The sequence below is a fragment of the Andrographis paniculata genome, unplaced genomic scaffold, assembly GCF_009805555.1.
Source record: "Andrographis paniculata isolate CXL003 unplaced genomic scaffold, ASM980555v1 Contig53END, whole genome shotgun sequence".
Taxonomy (NCBI): domain Eukaryota; kingdom Viridiplantae; phylum Streptophyta; class Magnoliopsida; order Lamiales; family Acanthaceae; genus Andrographis; species Andrographis paniculata.
Window position 1 is genome coordinate 3,121,611 of NW_026137588.1, and position 13,270 is coordinate 3,134,880.

The 13,270-nt window shown below is 29.9% G+C and overlaps 1 pseudogene; it reads left to right on the forward strand.

Annotated features, from left to right (window-relative positions):
• The first annotated feature begins 935 nt into the window (after positions 1-935).
• Positions 936-12,283, forward strand: LOC127255258 (NAC transcription factor 29-like; annotated as a pseudogene).
• The last annotated feature ends 987 nt before the right edge of the window (positions 12,284-13,270 follow it).

A 13,270-nucleotide genomic window follows, 5' to 3' on the forward strand; every position in this document is an offset into this window, starting at 1 on the left:
TTGAACGGTAGTTAAGAAATTTATTTAAACATGAAAATCACTTAGATAATACACATGTGTAATATGTAAAAGTAATGTACTTCCAAAAATGACCGTTGGAATTTTATTTGAACGAAAAACCTGTTAAATGATACACGAGTAAATATATATCGATCATAAGAGCAATGTACGTCCAAAATATATGTCAGATTCTTATTTAAAGTAAAAACTACTTAAATAATACACGTGTACATATATCTAAAAGCAATGTACGTCCAAATTAAATGATGGTCGCGAAGATAAAATGACGTGTAACTTCAATTAATAATTTTTTTCATTGTTTGTTGTATATATATACCCGAAAATCGCAAAAAAAATGCACTCGAAACTCACATATACTGACCTCCGAAAGTTGATTACAAATACTTTTATTTTAACTCGTAGTATCGGAATATTTTTATCCAAACAACAAATATTAAAAACTTCAAAAAATACTTATAAAAACAAAATAAATAATATCATTATAGTCATATACGTGTTACATGTATTATGCAATAAAACTTCTAATTTATAACTTATATATAAAAATAGAACCAAATAATTTAACATGGCTACAATATGTTACAAAATTCATATTATATTTTAGATTTTGTAAAAGAGGGTAAAAAAAGAAGTAAGGCCATTGTTTACAAAAAAAGATACCCAAAAGTTAGAGAGAAAAATCCAAATAAATAAAAATGGTGATTTTTGAAATTGCGTCAAACAAACAGATTGAGTATTTCTTACGCCAGATGATTTCCATTACTATTATGTGATTATGGCATCGAAAAGGTACCCTGAACCCCCTATAAAAGGCCCTCACTCTCACCCTTTCTTCCCCACCACAGCAGTTTCTCGCTCTAGGTTTCCTCTCCTTAAGTCACTATAAATTTCGAGATTCAGTTTTCGTTTCTGAAATGGCGAACGGGCTTGCTTTGGTGAGGAGCGTCAATCAGGGGGGGAACAACGGCGCCGCCGTGGGGCTGCCGCCGGGGTTCCGCTTCCAGCCGACGGACGAAGAACTTGTGCTGCAGTACCTTCGCCGGAAGGTTTTCAACCACCCCGATGCCTGTCTCCGTCATAGCCGAGGCCGATGTCTGCCGCGTCGATCCATGGAATCTGCCAGGTTACGATTAATTCCTAAAAATTGACAGGATGAGATATGTGTGTGTGGATTTAGATTTTATGTTGAAATTAGGGTTTTGATGTTTTTTTTGGGTGCAGGCGATACTGAGGAAGAAAGATACTTCTTCAGCCAGAAGCGGGTCAGGTATCCGAACGGGAGCCGGTCGAACCGCGCGACCTTGTCCGGGTACTGGAAGGCAACCGGGGTGGACCGGGGGATCTACTACCAGGGGCGGGTGCTGGTAGGGATGAAGAAGACGCTGGTCTTCTACCGGGGGAAGGCGCCGGCGGGGGAGAGGACTGACTGGATTATGCACGAGTACAGCCTCGTTATCCCCGCCCACATTGCTGCACAGGTATGGATCGATCATGGATCTAATTGATTACTTCATTTTATCGATGCATTGATGTTTTCTGCATTTTATCGATGGATTGATGATTTTCTGCTTTAATTGCGTTGCAGGCGAGGAACTGGGTGCTATGCAGAATTTTTCTGAAGCGCAATGGGAACCGACAGACCGAGGCCCCAGGGGGGATCGGGGTGGACGGCAGCGCGGATGCGCCACTGCCACCGCTGGCGACTGAAGTGGCCGTGGAGCCACGGACGCCGACCCAGGTCCCATCGCTGGTTTTTTACGAGTTCCTGGGGCCGAGGAGGCTTGGTCTGAATGTGGTGGCACCGGCGGAGTCCATGTCAGAGTGGAGTGACATATTTTACTCGTCTATCTTTTACAAGTTAATACGTTCGATCAAAATTTATCTAGCGGACATTCGAAAAATAGTGATTGCAGAATATTACATCAATAAAAAAACATAGGGTTTGTTTTGTTTTGGTTTTAAAATGATATGTTCTTTCAATACTATTTTCCAAATACATCCCAAAAAAATAATATAAACAATATAAAATATTTTTTACAAAAATAAAAAAAAGTCGATATATTCAACTTAAAATAATGTAGTTCATACTTTGATATAATTTGTCATGCTACACATAAAAAAATCAATCAGCCTAAAGATACTGTCTTAACAAAACCTGAATTTTTATTTAAATACTCCCTTCATCTCTTTTGAATATACCTCTCTTTGAGTTTTGTAATATATTAAGAAATAATAATATTTTATTAAATAATGGAAGAGATTTTGATTTTTTTTTTTACATTTGACTTGGTAATTGTATGTGTATGATTCATTTCTAATTTAAGTAAAAATTAAATGTATTTTGGTATTAATATATGATCTCTTTTATTAAAATATTTTTATATATTTTTGAGTGAGATAGATCGAAAATGGTAAAAAAATACTTTGAACTGAGATATAATGAGTAATATATTAATAATTTAATATTTTGTAAGAAAATATAATATTTTTATGAAAAATTACATAGAGTGAGTAATGACAATTTTGATTTCAAATTAAAATAAATACACCAATGATATTCTTACAAATAGCATCACAAATTGTCTAATTTTCTTACAATTTTGTTTTGTCTACAGATTAGGTTCTAGCGTGATAAAATTTTGAAATTTAGAAAAAAATTATAAACAAAAACAATATTATGCAATTCTTAAAAATATTATTATTATTAATAATATAAAAATTTAAGAAATGTGTGTTCTTTTACTCAAAATAAACTAACATATTTCTTAAAAAATATTAATATACTATAGTCATTCATTTTTATTTTATTTTTTTATATTACCTATACTTCACATATTTGTTTTTTCATCAAACTAAACCCAAAACAAACACACTTATATATTTTATAAATATAGCAAAACAACTAATTGATGGGACTAGAATGTTTTTCTAGTAATATAAAATTTTCAAATTTTACTATTTAAACTATGCATTTTTCTCTGCGTTTTTTTCTTGAAAAAATATATTTTTTTATCGCAAAACATTCCACCATACACTATTTTAATATAAAATTTAAACTAAATCTTCTGAAACCAAACAAGAAACATATACTACACATACATATATATATATCTTGTGGTTATGTCATATATCCTATGGAGATTTGGTTTAGAGTATAAATCTCTTTTACTAGTGATATGAATGAGCTTAAATTTGTGTAACAAAATTTGGGGTAAAGAATTTTGAAGCAAGTTTATTCATGTTTTCAAAAATATTTTGGTGGTTTTTATTTTGTTTTAAAAACAATAAAAAAATGAATAAAAAGTATGTATCCATATGATTATATATGTATTCATGATTAAATTTTCGTCAAATAATTTTGAGTACTTGTAATTTATTTAAAGATCAAAATGATTCGCCGCAAGCTATAGTGCAAGTTAAGCGGTGAATACTGCATATTTGTATATAAATCGTTATAATATCGAGATGTATAATAAATATGAGTCAACCAGTTGCATAGATTTTGCATGTTGGACATAGGTATTAAACCTATAAAGCCAATATTTATGAAAAGTTTTATTGAAATTTTCAACACTTGGATAAAAATATTTTGACACGAGAATGTGTTGCAATAAAAGTATCTACTCTATCACAATTATTTGTGATGAGCTATTTGGACATCAATGCCCGTGGTTGATGCTGCAATGATTTCGAATAAATTTATTCAGTACTGCGTTGGAAACACATAAATTTTTTGATAAACAATACATGAAGTAAAAATAAGCAATATAACATATATGTTAACATAATACAAATATACCATATTAATTGACAATATATAATAATGATTCATACAATATATATTATCATTTGAAGTCGATATTAGATATGTTCATATAACACCCAATTTCAATTAATATAACATATGTTATATTAACTGAAACAATATATTATTTATCTAGTTTTTATTTGCTTGAATTTGATAGTCCACTCAACATACGAATGGTATCCTCGTACGTTAGGTAAGTGATCTTCAATTATATATGACAACAAATAAAAAGATCTTTATTAACTAAAATTTGATATCATTTGTTTGTTTGTTGCGATCATATTAGAATAATGTGTCTTTTAGATATATTTTCATATTAAAAAGCAATAAAAATTATAAGTATGTTTTCTTTTATTATTATTATTATTTATTTATTTGTTTATTTTTTTAAGTTTGAAGTATTATAGCTATTTAATTTGAAAATTGTAACTAGTTGAATATGATGGTTTTTCAAGGAAATTGTAAGAAAATGCAAGTAATAATAAAAAAGAAATCATATCTTTTATTTCTTATTTTTCTTTCAATTATTAATATTATCCGAATAAAATAGCATTTTATCATAAAAGTTTTTGCATTAAATATTTATTTTTATTAAGAATATCTCATTAGAAACACATATTTCAATTAAATATAATGATTTTTTTTTTTATTTTAAAATATCACCAGTTTGTTTGATATTTATTTGAAATTTATTTTTTTTTATTTGAGTTTTTGGTGTAGATGTATTTTGATGTAATATTTTTATAAAATAATATATTTGTATTAGTAAATTTTTTTGGAAATCAAAACCAAACACACACTACATCTTATATATACATATATATTTAATTCAACTATTTGTTATTTGATATATTTGCTGATTGGTTTTGTTTGTCTTTTAAAATATTCTTTTTGTTACTTACAATTTACACAAAAATTTATATGATAAAATACATTAAATATTATATTAAAAATAAATTAAATGAAAAGGTAACTATATATTTCATTTTAAATATATATATTTTTATTTAAAGTATCACACTTTATATTTATTTTCAATTCAATCTTTACTAAATTCGAAAAGTATAGAGATAGGGAGATTTGAGTTATTTTCTGTCACGTTAAAGTTTTTGTTTTGTATTTTCTTATTTGATATATTGGCACAAAATGAACTTAAGGTGTGTATGTTTGGGAGTTTGGATTTTGAGTTGAAATTTGAATAAGAAAAATTTTGAATTTGAATAGTTGTATGATGTGATATAAATAGGTGTTGATGTGATGTTTTGGATGTAAAATTGATTTTTAGTATAATATAAAAAATGAAAAATAGGCGTTTGATTTGATATTTTTTGGGGGAAAAAATAAGATGAATAGTGTATTTAAAATCCAATCACCCAAACAAATTAGTGTTGGATAGTATAATTGGTTTTTTATATATATATAATGAAAAATAAAAAATTAAGCAGTATAAAATAAATAAATAAATAAAAACATGAGAACATACACTCTACACACACAAAGAACATCCTTATTTTTAGTAGTATAAATTTTACAATAAAATAATTTATTTTTCTCCTAAGATACTTGTATGGTTTTGGCCCCAAACAATAGTATAATATTTTTGAAAAAAATACCTAATAAAAATATGCTATTTTATTTTATAAAATATAATATCAATATATTCTATAAAATAAAATTTAAATAAAAAATTCTTAGTTTAAATCAAAATCAAATAAACTTCAAGATATCACATCTAATATCCAATACTTAATTTTTAATAAAAAAATATATATAATTAAATAAAAACCAAGGCAAGAGTATACAAACTTATAATCAATAATTAACTATGAAATTAAATAATTAAAAACAATATTTGGTAACTGAATAGAGATAGAAAAAGAGTTTGCATGGGCATTTGGACAGGGGTAATCATATTATCAAAAAATAAAAATAAAAAACAGTAAGGCCGCATAAAGGGATAAGATGACAAAATTAGTGTAATAGATTGACTTATATAATAAGGTCATATATTAAAAATCCATCTGACACAAACAATTGCACTTGATCAAAATTTAGATCCCATAGATTTCCACATAAAAGAAAAATAAAATAATTATTATAATAATAGTAATAATTCAAACACAATAGTTGATCAAAAACCTAGTTAAAAATCCCAATCTTAGAAGAAGTCCAAGAAACGGATTACTTCAAACATATTATGATATTAAGCATAAAATATTTCCCTCTCCAATCATAGTGTCCGAAAAGAGTAAAGATTTGAATTGAAATATTATTTAATATTTTAATTTACATAACTGAACGGTTTTGTAGCTTTGGTAAGAAAATTTGTTTATAAATAGCGCGATAGTAAATAAAATCTTAATAAGACTCTAAAAATATTTTCAATTGCTAAATAAGAAATATAATCATCGAGGCACAACTAAATTTTGTGTGGTTGTTCACTTATTATAGCAACCCTTAACCATATTAAGTCTTAAACATTCGTTTTTGTCAACTTGCCAATAAACTTTAGTATATTGAACATTCTAGAAAACTAGCTGGCCTCTTATTTGTTACATGCAATGTTTTAAAGAACATGTGTGTGATCGAGTTTTAAGGTTTTCTTTCTTACTTTGGAAGATTAGATGATTCGGTTGACAAGTTAAAACATACCAAGTTTATGAAAATATTGTTTTGGATTGGCAAGAAAGTGTATATATATATATATACACTATTTTCTTTCATCAAAGTTTCAGCTTTAGGGTTGTCTAGTGGCAAAGCTGATCGGATTCTTTCATCATTTTAGGGTTTATTGGCAAAGCCTATTGAACATCTTTTGTTCTCTTTCGTTTAATATTCGAACATCAAAAGTATGTTATTTTCAATTCAAAGGTTATTAATGCATTCTTGAAAGCTTCAAACTCATAAATTAAGGAGATACAGATAGAATAGTGAAACAACTAAACAAAAACAGTGATTTGAGTCCACCAAACGAGTGCTAAAGTAAACAAGAGTTGAAATGAACAACAAAATTACACGCTATTAAGATTTCGAAAAAATGATGCTAAACTTATACCAATGGTTATTTATCCATGGAGTATCCCTATTATCCAAAGCACATTGAAAATTAATAATCGAATGGAGGCTTATCTGTGCTTGCACTTGCATAGTAATTTGTTTCGAATGAACTTAATAATTAATTTACTATCCCGATTAAAATCACTAATGATTGATCAGATTTGTTCCTCGCAAGACAATGTTGGAATTTGGTAAGATAAGAGAGAAAGAACAATAAGTAGTGGAATGAATGCTCAATCTTATTGAAAAATGATTAACCGAGATGACTGATAAATTAAGATTACAGATTAAAATAAAAATAACTACTGGATAAACTTATTTAAAAGATAAACTAAACGTGCAAATAACTCCACTAATATAAGACTAAGTCAACTACAATCCATTCCATAAATTATTCCCACAGTCGTACGCTTTTTCTATGAATCACATCTCAACTTCAATAGACAACTCATTAATATTGTAACATTTGAATCTCTATCTCCATCATGTAATTTTATTTGCAATATAAAAGTTTTGAATTAGATCTTCAATCTCATTTAATTCAACATTAGGTTTTAAACTAAAAAACAACTAGAAAATCCCTCTAAACATATGTTCTTGAAAAATTTACTCATCTCACACTAAATCTATCGCTCAAAAGGAAAAATCTTTGTAATTCGAACACTTCCTCTCTAACTCTATAATTCTCACCAAAGTCCCAGTATTATCATTATCAATCCTAGCTAAATTAAGAGTTGAGTGAATATACCTCAAAACAGTTGGTAACCAACTAACTAACTATTTTAACTTAACCAACTCCAAGCAATGTTGAATCAATATTATGAATTTCCCACAATTTCCTTGTAAATTGTTTGTCTAATGTAATAGCTCGGTTTTGAGTCAACTTTGATCCAGTTTCTAATCTTTGTCAATAATATTTGACAATGACCAAGTACAATGTGAGATACACTGGCTCAGAGCAATATGAGTTTTTGAACGTTATGTTTGACAAATAATCTTAGGTTCAAGAATGGTAATGATTCAGTGATCTATTACTCAATAGTATAATGATATGACATAGATGTTAAATGGCACTCCTATAGAATATGAAGGGTTTTTTTTTTTTTTTTTTTATCATTGATCTATAATAAAACGCTCATATTGTTTGGAAAAATTCTTAACTTCCAACAATAAGTACAAATTACGGATTATTAATACACCCAACATGGTCATGTTATTGCAAAGAGTCTTATTAAGTGTATTGATTCGAATTTGTCAATTATGTGTCTGGCTGCGAGTCATAATTAATTATGCTCCTTGCAATTGGTGTCCTTTCTTGATTTTTTGAAGTTATTAAAAATATATTTATATATATATATATTTATATACAACTAGTCTAGAATAAAAATGCTTTCATTCGACGTGTTTATGTTGCAACAGGATCGAAAAATGGTATGTATTCTTAAAAGCACTTCTTTTCCACTCAAGATAAATCAAAATCCCAAAATAAAATTGGGGAATGGCTTCAAACAATTTTACTACTTCACAAATTAAAAAAATAAAGAAAATAAAGAAAAAAAAGAAGAAGATCAAGATCACAATCAAAATCAAAATCCCAAGAAATAGCAATCTGACTGATTAATGTTGTCTCAAATTGTAATTACTTTCCACACATTTTATGTTGGTTTAAACTTAATTTTGAAATTTAACTAATGCATATTAAGTAGTATATAATTATCTTATTGAATTTTATGGAACCGAGCCTACTTGAGTAAACGAAAATTAACAAATACATAAACATTGTGCGTTTGTTAGAGGATTTGGATTTTCAATAGTTGTTAATGTGATATAAGTAAATATTGAAGCAATAATTTTGAATGTAAAATTATTTTTTATTATAATATAAAAAATAAGGTTTTTAAAAAAACTCAAATTTCTTCAAACAAACACACTAGTACAAACTTTCTTTTTAAACATTATTTGTTATAATAATTAATAAGCCAAACTCAATCTTAATAGGCAAGGATTCATATTTTACAAACGTATTCTTTAATTTATATTACAAATAAGAAACAAAAAATGTAGGGACAAATTAAAATATTCGATGTATGGTTTTAATATAGTGTTTGACAAGAAAAATCACTAGCATATTGATTTTGATACGTCATTTTAATTTTGATTTATATTTGAGTTATATATATATATATATTTTATAACGATATTTATATTATTTTTTTAAAAGTCAAAATAATGTTACTTTAAATTTTAGAAGTTAAAAAAAAAAAAGAAGTAAATTTTAATTTGTATGTCTATGTGTAACCAAAATTTGCAATGGACTAGTTTGTGTAAGATTAATTAGTTTACTGTGCTTTATTATTCTTTGGGCCCATAATTTCATCAGATTTATTTTTTAAAGCTCAATCTAACACGGAGGGAGCCATCAAGTTTAACTTACCAAATACATTAAAAAAATATTTTAAAAAAAATTACAAATAGATTTGCAATGCTTTTGTAAACTTAAAATAAATTCATCAAGAACTAAATAATTAATAATAATATTTTTAAACAATAGATGATCTTTTAGTTTTTACCACAAGGAAAAAAAAATCGAAGTCAAGGAATGTAATACAAGAATTGTGCTAATACAAAGACATTTAATCAGATAGAGGCAAGAATTTTGTTTTGAAAAAATACCACAGTATGTTTCCTACAATCATATATTTTTATACTACCTCCGTCCTATAATAAGAGTACCATGAATTTTTTGCCTGTAGATATTTGATATTAATTATTATATCAATACGTAGTACAAATCAAGAAAAAATAACAAAAATACCTCTATTTTTAAATACAATGACATTTATGGATTAAATTATACAAATATAAAAATATTTTTAACGTTAAGTATAATGACGTAAAAGTCAAATACTGCCCTTCTTATGAAACTGCGGTAGTATAAAATTTTTAAATTTCAATGCAACTAACTATTGTAGAGCAATACATACGTTCAAAATCATGTTCAGTACATGAGGTTGTTTCAATTTGTAAGAAATTTTAAATTACCCAAAGTGATTTATGTTTTAAATCACATAAATTATGAGGTTGACACAAGTGGCGTAACTAACGTTTAAATTTCTGGGGACAAAATTTTTAAAACTAAAAATTATATAATAATTTGGGGAGGGGGAGGGGGGGGGGGGGGTAAATGTATTATAAATAATTAAAAAATGTTAATATTTTAACACTAAAAAATAAAAAAAAAAAAATGGGTTTGGAGGGCCCTAGTGTTATGAGATGGATATATTGAAACCAAGATGTTGATCCTCTAAATTTTGAGTTCGAGTTTTGGATATGTAGTTTGAGATTGTCTTCTTAAATAATAATGTCTTTACGTCTTCCATAAGATTATTTATCTTTTATTGCCGGAAAACTTAAAAAAAAAAAAAGAAATGAATAATGTCTTTACGTTTTCCATAAGATTATTTATCTTTTATTGCCGGAAAACTTTTTTTTAAAAAAAAAGAAATGATGGTGAACTTGATTTGATAAATAATGGTTTTGATTTTTGATTTTTAATTTTCCAGCACTATTTCATAAAGAAGAATTTCAAAAATATGCATATATTTATATTCCACTACATGAAAGATTGTTGACAGTGAAAAACAACTACATACCCGGTTAATTAGGCATTCCTTTGTCCTTAGTCCTGTTATTGTCTCAACGAATTTTGTTTCTAATGTTTCATTGACTCTATTTTTGGAGGTTCTTGTTGTTGGTTCTAACTTTGTGGAAATATTCCTATTTTCTCATTTAAAAAAAAAACATACTTCTCCATTGCGTAAATATTGAAGTCTACTGATAACCCCAAATTTGAATATATCTTTTACGTTCAAAATATGTTTACTACTTGTATTTTTTGTGTGAAAATTATCACAATATCTTATTATGACATATTTCATTGATATGTTTTGCTTGATCTGATCCAATTATCCGTGAATAAGTTTTTACTAATTTTGAGCCCAATTTAAGCGAAATTCAGGCCTAATTTCCGTTGAATCATAAAGCGAAAATGGTGAACAGACTCCATGATGAATCCCAGTTCAGCAAAAATCCTTTCCCGATCTATTTTCTGCCCAAGTCCCAGCTACTAGCGAATTTATACTATCTTAGCAATGCTTTCCAGCAAAATTAGAATCCATCTCATTCGTGACAATCAAACCATTCATCCAAACTTCCATTTTCAAAGCCTATAGTGGTCAGATATCCCTGTTGTAAATACATTTTTAATACGTTTCGATACGCTTAATACATTGCAATTACTCTCTAAATTTGATTTATAACAGCTTAAACCATAAGGAGTTCTTTTCAGTAGTTTAATGGAGTCATAAATTTCTAGTGATAGTGACTTTTGTATACATAATTATTTTAACTGGAAATTTGAAGTTTTGCTGTAACTCCTTAAGGTCAAACACCAGTCGAGTCAAGAATCCAATTTAAATTAACAACTGTGATCACAGTCATTTCATGAATCCGCCTTCGCTGTTATATGTATAATATTTTTCTATTGCGCCATCATCATCTCGTTTATTTTATCTAAGGTAACCTAGCTATTACGGAACACAATATAACACCCAGGCCCCAAGTCACGCTGGCCAAAGTCATTACAATGCGCTTTTGCTCACACTTGCACACCCTGAATTAGGCTTGTGTGTGGATTAAGATTTTATGTGAAAATTAGGGTTTTTATGCTATTTTTTGGTGCAGGCCACACAGAGCAAGAAAGGTACTTTTTCAGCCAGAAGCGGGTTAAGTATCCGAACAGTAGCCGGTCGAACCGGGCGACCATTTCCGGTTACTGGAAGGCGACGGGGGTGGACCAGAGGATCTACTACGAGGGGCGAGTGCTGGTGGGAATGAAGAAGACGCTGGTCTTCTACTGGGGGAAAGCGCCGGCGGGGGAGAGGACTGACTTGATTATGCACGGGTATAGCCTCGTTATCCCAGCCCACATTGCTGCACAGGTATGGATCGATCATGGATCTAATTGATTACTTCATATGATGGATGGGTTGATTTTCTGCATTTTATCGATGGATTGATGATTTTCTGCTTAATTGCGTGGCAGGCCAGGAATTGGGTGCCATGCAGTATTTTCCTGAAGCGCAATGGGAACTGACAGAATGAGGCCCCAGGGGGGGTCATGGTGGACGGGGGTGCGATGCACCCCCGCCACCGCCGGCGACGGAAGTGGCTGTGGAGCCACCGCCGTCGGCCCGGGTCCCATCGCCGGTATTTTACGAGTTCCTGGTGCCGAGGAGGCTCGATCTGAATGTGGCGGTGCCGGCGGAGTCCGTGTCGGAGTGGAGCAACATGACCGAGGAGGCTGAGATGGAGGATTGTGCCGACAGTGGCACCTGAAAGAGCGACGAGGAAGGCGGGCAGTGAGATAGAGGGGAAGGAGGTCAGAGAAGATGGATCTGCCGGAGGCAGATGTAATAATAATATTAATATCTTCTGGAACCAAACAAGAAACACCTTGACATGCACGATTTTATATATTTAAGTACAGGGAATTTTGGTTGAAAAATAAGGTGTAATAGACTATTGTGAGCAATCAGATATAAAAAAAAAGTTTGTAGTTATAGACCCTGAATTATTTATCATAATTGTTTATACTTTTTACCTGGTGAGTTTCAAGGTCGAACACAGGGATTTTAAATCATGAAGTCATATCGAGAGCTAATCTGGTGAAAGTGGTGAAAAAACGGTAAGGAGACCCACTCGAAAGCAAGTCTGAATTTAAAATTAGAAATAACTAAAAGAAACTAAAGAAAACAGTAAGGGTGAGCGAAGGTGAGTGGAGCGATGATGAGCGGAGGTGGTGCCAGCGGTTGGTGAGAGTAAGGGTGAGCGAAGGTGAGTGGAGCGATGATGAGCGGAGGTGGTGCCAGCGGTTGGTGAGCGATAGGAAATATGAGCGAAGAGGCACTATATATTTATATAGGTTGAGCGGAGGAGGGTGATAAAGGGGCACTGTGTCTGAAGAAGGTGGAAGGAGGGAATAAAGTAATCATATAAATAAAAATTTAGATCGTTGATACTTGACCTTAAGGAAGTTACAACAAGACTTCAATGACGCTCAAAATTAGAATATTACAATAAAAAAACCCTACTGTTACTAGGAGTTTCTGTGACCCAATAGACCACTGCCTATGCCTCATTAGTTATCCAAATTTCAGTCTCATTAGTAGCTTTACCCTTTTGTTACATTTTTTAATCAAAATCGAATTTATATTAGTAATTAAGCAGGTCGACAAGGCTACCGCGTACTTAACCATATTGAACTGCCCTGGATTTTTTTGTGACGCAAAACAAGGCTTGGATAATCGACTTTTCTTTTTTCAA